Raw genomic sequence first — 13,260 nt, 5'->3', positions numbered from 1 at the left:
CCGAATCGTGTTGGTCAGCCCAATCCCAGGGACCGACCGTGTTGATGTATTTAGCACCATCTCCGCAAGGAGAATGGCGCTCGTTCTCCTCTCTTCCAAAACAAGTAAAAAGAAAAACCAAAGTGACCGAGCCTATCTGGTGGAACTACACAGAGACAGGAACAATCACCCACGAAAACACTAACAGAATATGGCTGCCTAAATATGGTTCCCAATCAGAGACAACGATAATCACCTGACTCTGATTGAGAACCGCCTCAGGCAGCCATAGACTACGTAGACACCCCACAGACCCCTAAGACAAAAACACACCACAATAACCTATGTCACACCCTGGCCTGACCAAACAAATAAAGAAAACACAAAATACTAAGACCAAGGCGTGACACCTTTGCCCAAACCAAAGAGTGGTAATCAGTTTCTCTTGACTGTCATGTGCGCTGCCACTAGATTCCCTGAGGCCATTGCACTGAGGAAAATCACAGCTCCCAGTATTGTTATTAAGGCCCTGGTAAAATTATTTTCAATGTTTGAACTTCCGCAAGTAGTGCATTCAGACCAAGGTTCGAATTGTATGTCAAATAACTTCCAGGAAGTGCTACAGCAGTTGGGGGTTTGCCCATTTTCCTTCTAGTGCCTACACCCCAGAGTCTCAAGATGTTCTTGAGAGATTATATCAGACTTTGAAGTCTATGTTGAGAGTTTACTGCTTTTGAGTTTGAGAAAGACTGGAATGACGGGATCGCTCTTGTGCTGTTTGCAGCATGGGAGGTTGTTCAGGGAACTCTCGGTTTTAGTCCGAATGAGCTCGTGCTAGGATATCACGTCAGAGGTCCTGAAAGAGAGGTTGTTGCAGGGCAACACCTTAAACACAAAAACACATCTGTTGGAGCATGTTAGCGCTTTTCGATACAGATTGAACCGTGCCTATGAGTTTGCCAGTGAGAATCTGGAAAGGGCGCAAATTAAAAGGAAAGATGCACTTTAGATGTGGGTGACCTAGTCCTGTTTTTGTTGCCAGTTCTGGGGTCACAGTTGGAAGCTCGCTTTTCAGGCCATTACCCCATAGTGTAAAAAAAAATGTAATTTGGATTAAATCATCAGTACAGGAAAAATAGTGTCTGTCATGTCTGTGTCGTGTCAACATGTTGAAACCATACTTCACCCTCTGTGATCGGGTGGAGATGATGGTGGGGACCGGTAGTGATGTTCTGCCTGTGGCCACTGCTGTCACCGTTGACAATAGACTTCCTCTAGAGCACGAGGAAAGCTTAATACACCCTGTGCCTGTGGGGCGGCAGAGTAAAATACACCTCGATGTATTTTTGACGCACTTGTCTCTGACATGCCTATTATTAAGTGAATCCCGAAAAGAGAGAAACTCCCAAGTGATGTGGAATTCATGCTTGAGCACAGCATTGCACAACATGGCAACAGTATTTGGAGTTCGCCCTGTATTCAGACCCCTTGTGTTATGCTGGTGAATGAGGACCCAAAAGCGACTTAACGAAAACAGAGTCTTTATTCCAGTTTTAGACAAAAGAGATAATCCTGGATATCTCTAGGTGAAAACAAAACAGGAAAACTGAAATCCACTCGTCAGTAGAGAGGAATGACTGGAGACTCGATCACAGACTGCAGGTTGTTTCGGGAAGGCACCGGCCGTAGCTGACACTGACACCTGCTCACACACAGCATCTGAAGAAGGTAAAACACGACAGGGCATAACAAGGACACAGAACAGCGAACATCATACAAGGATCCGACAAGGACAGAAGCAGAAAACAGAGGGAGAAATAGGGGCTCTAATCAGAGGGCAAAATAGGGGACAGGTGTGAAAAGAGTAAATGAGGTAGTTAGGAGAATGAGGAACAGCTGGGAGCAGGAACGGAACGATAGAGAGAGAGAGCGAGAGAGGGAGAGAGGGAGGGGGAGAGAGGGATAGAAAGAGGGAAAGAACCTAATAAGACCAGCAGAGGGAAACGAATAGAAGGGAAGCACAGAGACAAGACATGATAACCAATGACAAAACATGACAGTACCCCCCCACTCACCGAGCGCCTCCTGGCGCACCCGAGGAGGAACCCTGGCGGCAATGGAGGAAATCATCAATCAACGAACGGTCCAGCACGTCCCGAGATGGAACCCAACTCCTCTCCTCAGGACCGTAACCCTCCCAATCCACTAAGTACTGGTGACCACGTCCCCGAGAACGCATGTCCATGATCTTCCGTACCTTGTAAATAGGTGCGCCCTCGACAAGGACGGGGGGGAGGGAAGACGAACGGGGGCGCGAAGAAAAGGCTTGACACAGGAGACATGGAAGACAGGGTGGACGCGACGAAGATGTCGCGGAAGAAGCAGTCGCACAGCGACAGGATTGACGACCTGAGAGACACGGAACGGACCAATGAACCGCGGAGTCAATTTGCGAGAAGCTGTCGTAAGGGGAAGGTTACGAGTGGAAAGCCACACTCTCTGACCGCGACAATACCTAGGACTCTTAATCCTACGTTTATTGGCGGCTCTCACAGTCTGCGCCCTGTAACGGCAAAGTGCAGACCTGACCCTCCTCCAGGTGCGCTCACAACGTTGGACAAAAGCCTGAGCGGAGGGAACGCTGGACTCGGCGAGCTGGGACGAGAACAGAGGAGGCTGGTACCCAAGACTACTCTGAAACGGAGATAGCCCGGTAGCAGACGAAGGAAGCGAGTTGTGAGCGTATTCTGCCCAGGGGAGCTGTTCTGCCCAAGACGCAGGGTTTCTAAAAGAAAGGCTGCGTAATATGCGACCAATCGTCTGATTGGCCCTTTCTGCTTGACCGTTAGACTGGGGATGAAAACCGGAAGAGAGACTGACGGAAGCACCAATCAAATGACAGAACTCCTTCCAAAACTGTGACGTGAATTGCAGACCTCTGTCTGAAACGGCGTCTAACGGGAGGCCATGAATTCTGAACACATTCTCGATGATGATTTGTGCCGTCTCCTTAGCGGAAGGAAGCTTAGCGAGGGGAATGAAATGTGCCGCCTTAGAGAACCTATCGACAACCGTAAGAATCACAGTCTTCCCCGCAGACGAAGGCAGACTGGTAATGAAGTCTAAGGCGATGTGAGACCATGGTCGAGAAGGAATGGGAAGCGGTCTGAGACGACCGGCAGGAGGAGAGTTACCTGACTTAGTCTGCGCGCTGTCCGAACAAGCAGCCACGAAACGGCGCGTGTCACGCTCCTGAGTAGGCCACCAAAACCGCTGGCGAATAGAAGCAAGCGTACCCCGAACGCCGGGGTGGCCAGCTAACTTGGCAGAGTGAGCCCACTGAAGAACAGCCAGACGAGTAGAGACAGGAACGAAAAGAAGGTTACTAGGACAAGCGCGCGCGACGCAGTGTGAGTGAGTGCTTGCTTTACCTGTCTCTCAATTCCCCAGACAGTCAACCCGACAACACGCCCTTCAGGAAGAATCCCCTCGGGGTCGGTAGAAGCCACAGAAGAACTAAAGAGACGGGATAAGGCATCAGGCTTGGTGTTCTTATTACCCGGGCGATAAGAAATCACGAACTCGAAACGAGCGAAAAACAACGCCCAACGAGCTTGACGTGCATTAAGTCGTTTGGCAGAACGGATGTACTCAAGGTTCTTATGGTCAGTCCAAACGACAAAAGGAACGGTCGCCCCCTCCAACCACTGTCGCCATTCGCCTAGGGCTAAGCGGATGGCGAGCAGTTCGCGGTTACCCACATCATAGTTGCGTGTTCCGATGGCGACAGGCGATGAGAAAAATAAACGCAAGGATGGACCTTATCGTCAGAATGGAAGCGCTGGGATAGAATGGCTCCCACGCCCACCTCTGAAGCGTCAACCTCGACAATGAATTGTTTAGTGACGTCAGGAGTAACAAGGATAGGAGCGGATGTAAAACACTTCTTGAGGAGATCAAAAGCTCCCTGGGCGGAACCGGACCACTTAAAGCACGTCTTGACAGAAGTAAGAGCTGTGAGAGGGGCAGCAACTTGACCGAAATTACGAATGAAACGCCGATAGAAATTAGCGAAACCTAGAAAGCGCTGCAACTCGACACGTGACCTTGGAACGGGCCAATCACTGACAGCCTGGACCTTAGCGGGATCCATCTGAATGCCTTCAGCGGAAATAACAGAACCGAGAAATGTGACAGAGGAGACATGAAAGGCGCACTTCTCAGCCTTCACGTAGAGACAATTCTCTAAAAGGCGCTGGAGTACACGTCGAACGTACTGAACATGAATCTCGAGTGACGGTGAAAAAATCAGGATATCGTCAAGGTAGACAAAAACAAAGATGTTCAGCATGTCTCTCAGTACATCATTAACTAATGCCTGAAAAACAGCTGGAGCATTAGCGAGACCGAACGGCAGAACCCGGTACTCAAAATGCCCTAACGGAGTGTTAAACGCCGTTTTCCACTCGTCCCCCTCTCTGATGCGCACGAGATGGTAAGCGTTACGAAGGTCCAACTTAGTAAAGAAACTGGCTCCCTGCAGAATTTCGAAGGCTGACGACATAAGGGGAAGCGGATAACGATTCTTAACCGTTATGTCATTCAGCCCTCGATAATCCACGCAGGGGCGCAGAGTACCGTCCTTCTTCTTAACAAAAAAAAACCCCGCCCCGGCGGGAGAGGAAGAAGGCACTACGGTACCGGCGTCTAGAGAAACAGACAAATAATCCTCGAGAGCCTTACGTTCGGGAGCCGACAGAGAGTATAGTCTACCCCGAGGGGGAGTGGTCCCCGGAAGGAGATCAATACAACAATCATACGACCGGTGAGGAGGAAGGGAGTTGGCTCTGGACCGACTGAAGACCGTGCGCAGATCATGATATTCCTCCGGCACTCCTGTCAAATCACCAGGTTCCTCCTGAGAAGAGGGGACAGAAGAAACAGGAGGGATAGCAGACATTAAACACTTCACATGACAAGAAACGTTCCAGGATAGGATAGAATTACTAGACCAATTAATAGAAGGATTATGACATACTAGCCAGGGATGACCCAAAACAACAGGTGTAAAAGGTGAACGAAAAATCAAAAAGGAAATGGTCTCACTGTGGTTACCAGATACTGTGAGGGTTAAAGGTAGTGTCTCACATCTGATACTGGGGAGAAGACTACCATCTAAGGCGAACATGGGCGTGGGCTTCCCTAACTGTCTGAGAGGAATGTCATGTTTCCGAGCCCATGCTTCGTCCATAAAACAACCCTCAGCCCCAGAGTCTATCAAGGCACTGCATGAAGCAGCCGAACCGGTCCAGCGTAGATGGACCGACAAGGTAGTACAGGATCTTGATGGAGAGACCTGAGTAGTAGCGCTCACCAGTAGCCCTCCGCTTACTGATGAGCTCTGGCTTTTACTGGACATGAAATGACAAAATGTCCAGCAGAACCGCAATAGAGGCAAAGGCGGTTGGTGATCCTCCGTTCCCTCTCCTTAGTCGAGATGCGAATACCTCCCAGCTGCATGGGCTCAGTCTCTGAGCCGGAGGGAGGAGATGGTTGCGATGCGGAGAGGGGAACACCGTTAACGCGAGCTCTCTTCCACGAGCTCGGTGACGAAGATCTACCCGTCGTTCTATGCGGATGGCGAGTGCAATCAAAGAGTCCACGCTGGAAGGAACCTCCCGGGAGAGAATCTCATCTTTAACCTCAGCGTGGAGTCCCTCCAGAAAACGAGCGAGCAACGCCGGCTCGTTCCAGTCACTAGAGGCAGCAAGAGTGCGAAACTCTATAGAGTAATCCGTTATGGATCGATCACCTTGACATAGGGAAGGCAGGGCCCTAGAAGCCTCCCTACCAAAAACTGAACGATCAAAAACCTGTATCATCTCCTCTTTAAAGTTCAGATAATTGTTAGAACACTCAGCTCTTGCCTCCCAGATAGCTGTGCCCCACTCCCGAGCCCGACCAGTAAGGAGTGAAATGACGTAAGCAATCCGAGCTCTCTCTCTTGAGTATGTGTTGGGTCCATTACTGGTCGGATCCTTCTGTTATGCTGGTGAATGAGGACCCAAAAGCGACTTAACGAAAACAGAGTCTTTATTCCAGTTTTAGACAAAAGAGATAATCCTGGATATCTCTAGGTGAAAACAAAACAGGAAAACTGAAATCCACTCGTCAGTAGAGAGGAATGACTGGAGACTCGATCACAGACTGCAGGTTGTTTCGGGAAGGCACCGGCCGTAGCTGACACTGACACCTGCTCACACACAGCATCTGAAGAAGGTAAAACACGACAGGGCGTAACAAGGACACAGAACAGCGAACATCATACAAGGATCCGACAAGGACAGAAGCGGAAAACAGAGGGAGAAATAGGGGCTCTAATCAGAGGGCAAAATAGGGGACAGGTGTGAAAAGAGTAAATGAGGTAGTTAGGAGAATGAGGAACAGCTGGGAGCAGGAACGGAACGATAGAGAGAAAGAGCGAGAGAGGGAGAGAGAGAGGGGGAGAGAGGGATAGAAAGAGGGAAAGAACCTAATAAGACCAGCAGAGGGAAACGAATAGAAGGGAAGCACAGAGACAAGACATGATAACCAATGACAAAACATGACACCTTGACTTTGTCTACATTTTGTTTACATTCCAGCCTTATTCTAAAATTGATGACAAAGCAAAAACAGGTTTTTAGAAATGTTTGCAAATTTATAAAATAAAAAAAACGGAAATATCACATTTACGTAAGTATTCAGACCCCAGCAATTACAGCCTTGATTCTTCTTGGGTATGATTCTACAAGCTTGGCACACCTGTACTTGGGGAGATTCTCCCATTCTTCTCTGTAGATCCTTTCAAGCACTGTCAGGTTGGAACCACTATTTTCAGGTCTCTCCAGAGATGTTCAATTGGGTTCAAGTCCCGGCTCTGGCTGGGCCACTCAAGGACATTAGGAGACTTGTCCCGAAGCCACTCCTGCGTTGTCTTGGCTGTGTGCTTAAGGTTGTTGCCTGGTTGGAAGGTGAACCTTGCCCCAGTCTGCAGTCCTGAGCGCTCCGCAGTTAGCTTTCATTCATCTTTCCTCGATCCTGACTAGTCTCCCAGTCCCTGCCGCTGAAAAACATCCCCACAGCATGATGCTGCCACCACCATGCTTCACTGTAGGGATGGTGCCAGGTTACCTCCAGACAGCACATAGAATGGCACATGATTCTGTCTATTGTTTTCGATGCTTTTAGAGTGACACTTCTGGTTTTAGCGGAAATACCTGGAAAGTATTCAACCCTACTGAGTACTGAGCTAGTTCACCTCAATGTGGGGCAACTAGCCCTTTAGTGATGTAACACAGGGCTGATGTATATCAGATAACTGGGTCTGTCTGTCGTAATGGGATCAGCCTGGTGATTAAGAGTTATTTGAAGTGGCTTACACATCACAAGGCAAAAGCAGCCTTAACTTGTATGTTTACATTGGCTGTTGTATGTGTACATTGACAGAATTTGTTAGTGAATAATGGTGCACTAAGCTTGAGATAGGATCATATGTGCATGATTCAAATATTCTGTAATGTGTAGGCTATATAACATCTATATTTTGAACATATATTTGATTTATCTTTTCATTTGCATGCATGGTTGAGAAAAAGAGCCCAACATGGAATACTAGGTACATGCATGCAGGTATCTAGTATTATCTGTAAATAGCCCACCTAACTGCCTCATCCCCATATTGTTATTTATTTTTGCTCTTTTGCACCCCAGTATCTCTACTTGCACATCATCATTTGCACATCTATCACTCTAGTTTTAATTGTAAATTATAATTATTTCGCCACTATGGCCTATTTATTGCCTTACCTCCCTAATCTAACTACATTTGCACACACTGTATATAGATTTTTCTATTGTGTTATTGACTGTACGTTTGTTTATCCCATGTGTAACTCTGTGTTGTTGTTTTTGTCACACTGCTTGTCCAGGTCGCAGTTGTAAATGAGAACTTGTTCTCAACTGGCCTACCTGGTTAAATAAAGGTGAAATAATTATATTTAAAAAAAAGGTAAGGTGACAGAAACCTTGAGTGGTCTGACTGGGACCTCTGATAGAGAAAGACGCAGTAAGGGGCCTTTTAATTAGGTTTCACTTTTCTTGCAGTTCTCTCATGTCAGGGAAGGGGTGGATAGGTCAACGAGACAGTGGTAGACAGCTGACACTAATAGAGGGAAAGGAGGGAACAAGCCTGCATCTTAGAAAGAAAGGTCATGTGGTAACACTAATTTACAGCCATTTCAGTACTAGAAAGTAAAGACCATTTTAGCAGGTAATCTTAATACCAGAAACATACGGTGGAAATACCAGAAAATCAAAGGGCTCAAATGAAGATCAACTAACTATTATAAACTGTAAGACTCTATCCAAAGGTTGGAGTGATTATAGACTCCTGATTATACTGCACTCTTTCTCTCTCCCCCTCTCTCTTTCTCTCTCGCTCGTTCCCCCTTTCCTCTATCTCTCTCCCCCATTTCTCTCTCTCTCTCTCTGAATCCTTGAGAAGCACATCCAAGTAATTTAATAGTTGAGCTCTTGTGGCCCGCAGGGATTTACCTTTCTATCATCAACAGTGGCCAGGGACCAGGGTAAAAGCTCTATTGTAGCTCTACAAAAAGACACTGTTGCCATTCGTATAGCACATAGGGAAAGTCAAATGGAAATTGTTACACACCACACGATTGCGTGTGAGACGACATATGATTGCAATGCTGTTCTGTTGCTGTCTGGTGATGCCAGATTGTTTGTATTTGCTATAAATTTCTCTGTAGTGTTAAGTTTTATTCTCAGTAGCCTATTTGTTAGCATCCTGTGCTTCCTCTTCCTTTTGTTGATATTACCTGACAGTTACAGGGAGAGTGTTCTACCAGCAGGGTAGGGCTGGCCTTCTATCCCTCTCCAAAGATTTCACTCCTTGTCTCGGGCTACTCTTAATAAAGTGAAAGGTACAGCCCTATGAACTCCAGTTATCAACACCAGGAAGCATGTCACTATGTTGAGGGTTAAAATCAGGGCATGCAAGCATGCAGTTTATTAGGCTGCAGATGAAATAAGTTATGGGGTGTTGAAAGTACACGGTGAAGAGCTTGATGCTCCTTTCCAATAAATAGAGGGTGTTACTCTGGTGACATGGGGATTGATTCTTGGCTGCCGATTGACAATTAAAAATAATCTTGCTGAAAGTAATCTCACCATGTAGGTAAACTACCCGCACTGTATCTGCAAGCTGCTGGCTAGAGCCATGTGCCAAGACTAGAGTGGGCACGTTTGCTATATAACGCAACAGTTTGGGGGAAAAAACATCAGTAGAGATGAAAATGTGAAGGAAAACCATTTAACTTTTTATTTGGTATATGGGAATTTAACCACAAGTTATTTTTACGTGCACTACAGTAACAGTCAAAAGATAGGAAACAGCTACTCATTCAAGGGTTTCACTTTAATTTGACTATTTTCTGCACTGTAGAATAATAGCGAAGACATCAAAACTATGAAATAACACATATGGAATCATATAGTAACTAAAAAAGTGTTCATTTAAACAAATAAAAAATATATATATTTCAGATTCTTCAAAGTAGTTACAGCTTTGCACACTCTTGGCATTCTCTCAACCAGCTTCACCTGGAATGCTTTTCCAACTGTCTTGAAGGAGTTCCCACATATGCTGAGCGCTTGTTGGCTGCTCATCAAGGCACAGGGTGGCTACTTTGAAGAATCTCAAATATAAATTATATTTAACACTTTTTTGGTTACTACATGATTCCATATGTGTTATTTAATCGTTTTGATGTCTTCACTATTATTCTACAATGTAGAAAATAGTACAAATAAAGAAAAACCATTGAATGAGTAGGTGTGTCCAAACTTTTGACTGGTACTGTATGTCATCACGTAGGCCTACAGCCTTTTATCCACAATAAATCACTCTCTGGTGGGAAAATGCTCATATTGTTTCATCAAGAATTTAGAATATTCACATAAATCTTTTGCCAATTAGATGGAAGCCTATTTTATCATTCGATCTCTCCTTGATTTACTATGTACAGTATCTGTCACCTGAAGGGATACATCCTGTATACAGGTTGCGGCTGACTTCTAACCCTGTATTAGGGATTTGCGTTGGAGATTAAGTAGAGTGCTGCAGGCGGCCAGGATTAGGATTAGGGTTTTCGTGGCACAGTGTAGTGGGTCTCTGGGTTAGTGTGTCAGTATATCAGTGAATCACTAGGTTTGTTTCCACTGGAGCTCAATCTACTTTTCATGAATTCACTTCCTGGGGCAGTGCGTAGGCCACTCCTGCAGTGAATGCCTCACATGTCAACATAAAGCTACTGTCCTCAAACTGAAGAACACATGCAGCACAGCCAACTGCATGGGCAGAGATGGTTTTCATGTTATTATTGAACAAATGTTTATCCCAAAGTGATTATTATTGACATGTAAAATGTATGGAATTTGCATCACTCAACAAGACTTTTTAAATGGGGGGGGTTAAGCGCTCGTAATGGAACGTTTTATCTCTATGCGTATTCTGACCTTCAGTTTAAGCATGAGAATAGTGTGCTATTCACCTGCTATTCGTTCGGCGTGGAGTGGAAATGAAAGAAATGAAGGTGTGTGTACAGATACGCCTTATGCTGACCCTGACTTAATTCCCTCATAATTCCACCACCTTCAAGTGCGAGGAAACCATGAATACGGTAGAGCAAACGTGCCAGTCCCAAGTTGAAAAAGCTGGAAATAACAGCATTCTCTATACACTGTCATTTATAAATGTATAAGAGCTACAGGTAAATGAGTAAGTAATCCGCTTGTAGAAAAGGATTGTAAAATACACAAAGTAATTGTTTTAGATGATTTTTCCCTTATGATCACTGGAGACTAATGTGAAACCAGTCATATGGAAGTAAACTGAAAATAATATCAAAATGACATGTGCCGTTATTTCCTCATAATTTGCGTGGATGCACCTTAAAATGTTTTTATTTTATGCCCAGGCTTTTCTCTGTTTGATTTTACAATTTGTATCATGTTAAATATTAGCCAGTATCGGAATCCACCATCACTAATACCCACATACATTCATAACTGTCACTTAGTGCTAGTTTCCTTGAATTGTAGCCTACATTTAGCATAATTCCATTCAGTTGACCTTTCTTTCCTCTGTCACGTCTGTGTAGTTGTTCCTGAGGGTCGCTAGCATTAGTGGATCATGTTACACTAATGTTGTGCAATAATTTGGGACATCTAGCCTATTGGAATCATTATGGAACTCAGACCAAAATTTGCCTAAATAATCGACAACAGGATTTGGACCTCGGGGCCCCCCTGGGTGCACGTTTTGGTTTTTGCCCTAGCACAACACACAATTCCCCCTAGATTTTCAGTGCAAAAGAAAGACACTGAACAAAAATATAAACACAACATGTAAAGTGTTGGTCCCATGTTTCATGAGCTGAAATAAAAGATCCCAGAAATGTTCCATACGCACAAAAAGCCTATTTCTCAAAAAAAAAAAAAATGATCAGCATGACTCAGTATGATTCAGCATTACACAGGTGAACCTTGTGCTGGGAACAATAAAAGGCCACTCTAAATGTCCAATTTTGTCAAACAACACAATGCCACAGATCTCTCAAGTTTTGATGAAGCTTGCAATTGGCATGCTGACTGCAGGAATGTCCATGTTGACAGAGAAATTAATGTTAATTGCTCCACCATAAGCCGCCTCCAACGTTGTTTTAGAGAATTTGCTAGTTCGTAGAACTGCAGACTACATGTATGACGTCGTGTGAGCGAATGGTTTGCTGATGCCAGCGTTGTGAATAGAGGGCCCATGGTGGCGGTGGGATTATGGTATGGGCAGGTATAAACTACAGACAATGAACACAATTGCATTTTATCGATGGCAATTTGCATGCACAGAGATACCGTGACAAAATCCCAAGGCCCATTGTAGTGCCGTTCATCTGCCGTCATCACCTGCTGTTTCAGCATGATAATGCATGGCCCCGTGTCGTAAGGATCTGTACGCCTATTCCTGGAAGCTGAAAATGTCACTCTTTGAGCATGTCACTCTTTGAGCATGTTTGGGATGTTCTGGATTGACGTATACGACAGCGTGTTCCAGTTCCAGCCAATATCAAGGAACTTCGCACAGCCATTGAAGAGGAGTGAGGCAACATTCCAAAGAGCCACAATCAACAGCCTGATCAACTCCATGCGAAGGAGATGTTTCACGCTGCATGAGGCAAATGGTGGTCACACCAGATACTGACTGGTTTTCTGATCCATGCCCCTTCCTTTTTTTTGTATCTGTGACCAACAAATGTATGTCTGTATTCCCAGTCGTGAAATCTATAGATTAGGGCCTACTTTATTAATTTCAGTCGACTGAGTTCCTTATATGAACTGTAACTCAGTAAAATCTTTGAAATTGTAGCATGTTGCGTTCATATCTTTGTTCAGTATATATTACCAATGTATGCAACTATGTATTTTGAAGAGCCTATGATTATAGAGAACTTGGTGTGATATGAAACACTACACTACTACATACCAGATAAACTTTCAGAAACTCCAGCAAACTGAGCGCGTCAACTATTCAAGTTTTATCATTCTAACTTTTCAACCTTTCGGCCTTCGCCAGAGCATTTACGTGCTGACCATAACCTATTTCTCTCTGACCTTTGGGGCAGGGTGCGGGTGGATGCATGATATGCTCACAGAGGCTGCTGGGTGCCAGAAATATGGCAACTATTTACCTGACAAACACAGACAGTCCATAAAACCACTTCCAGTATTTGTCCGGGCAAACACGCTCTTTGCCTTTCAGACGCTATTGATTTTCGTTTTTGATATATATATATATAAATAAATCCAATCACTGTCATAGTACTTTGCAGTTTAAATATGGGAAGTTGAATTGCGTCACTGTCATTTTCAAAGAGAGTAGCTTAGAATTTTGTATTTTGATGAAGATGTTTGAAGTCATAGCTGTGTAAACATTAAATGGGAAGTTGCCGAGTCAACACTTGCAGTTCACTATAATGCTATATGCAAATAGGTCATTAGAAAACACTACAATTCTCCACACCAACTCATATTGCATCATCCCATTCTGAATGATGTCTTTGCACTCAATAATATATATATATATATATATATATATATATATATATATATATATCCCACTGTGCCATAAATCCATGTTTGAATGATACTGTTTACAACAATAAC

Source organism: Oncorhynchus gorbuscha, linkage group LG03, assembly GCF_021184085.1.
Source record: "Oncorhynchus gorbuscha isolate QuinsamMale2020 ecotype Even-year linkage group LG03, OgorEven_v1.0, whole genome shotgun sequence".
Classification (NCBI taxonomy): domain Eukaryota; kingdom Metazoa; phylum Chordata; class Actinopteri; order Salmoniformes; family Salmonidae; genus Oncorhynchus; species Oncorhynchus gorbuscha.
Note: the sequence above shows the minus strand (reverse complement) of the source record.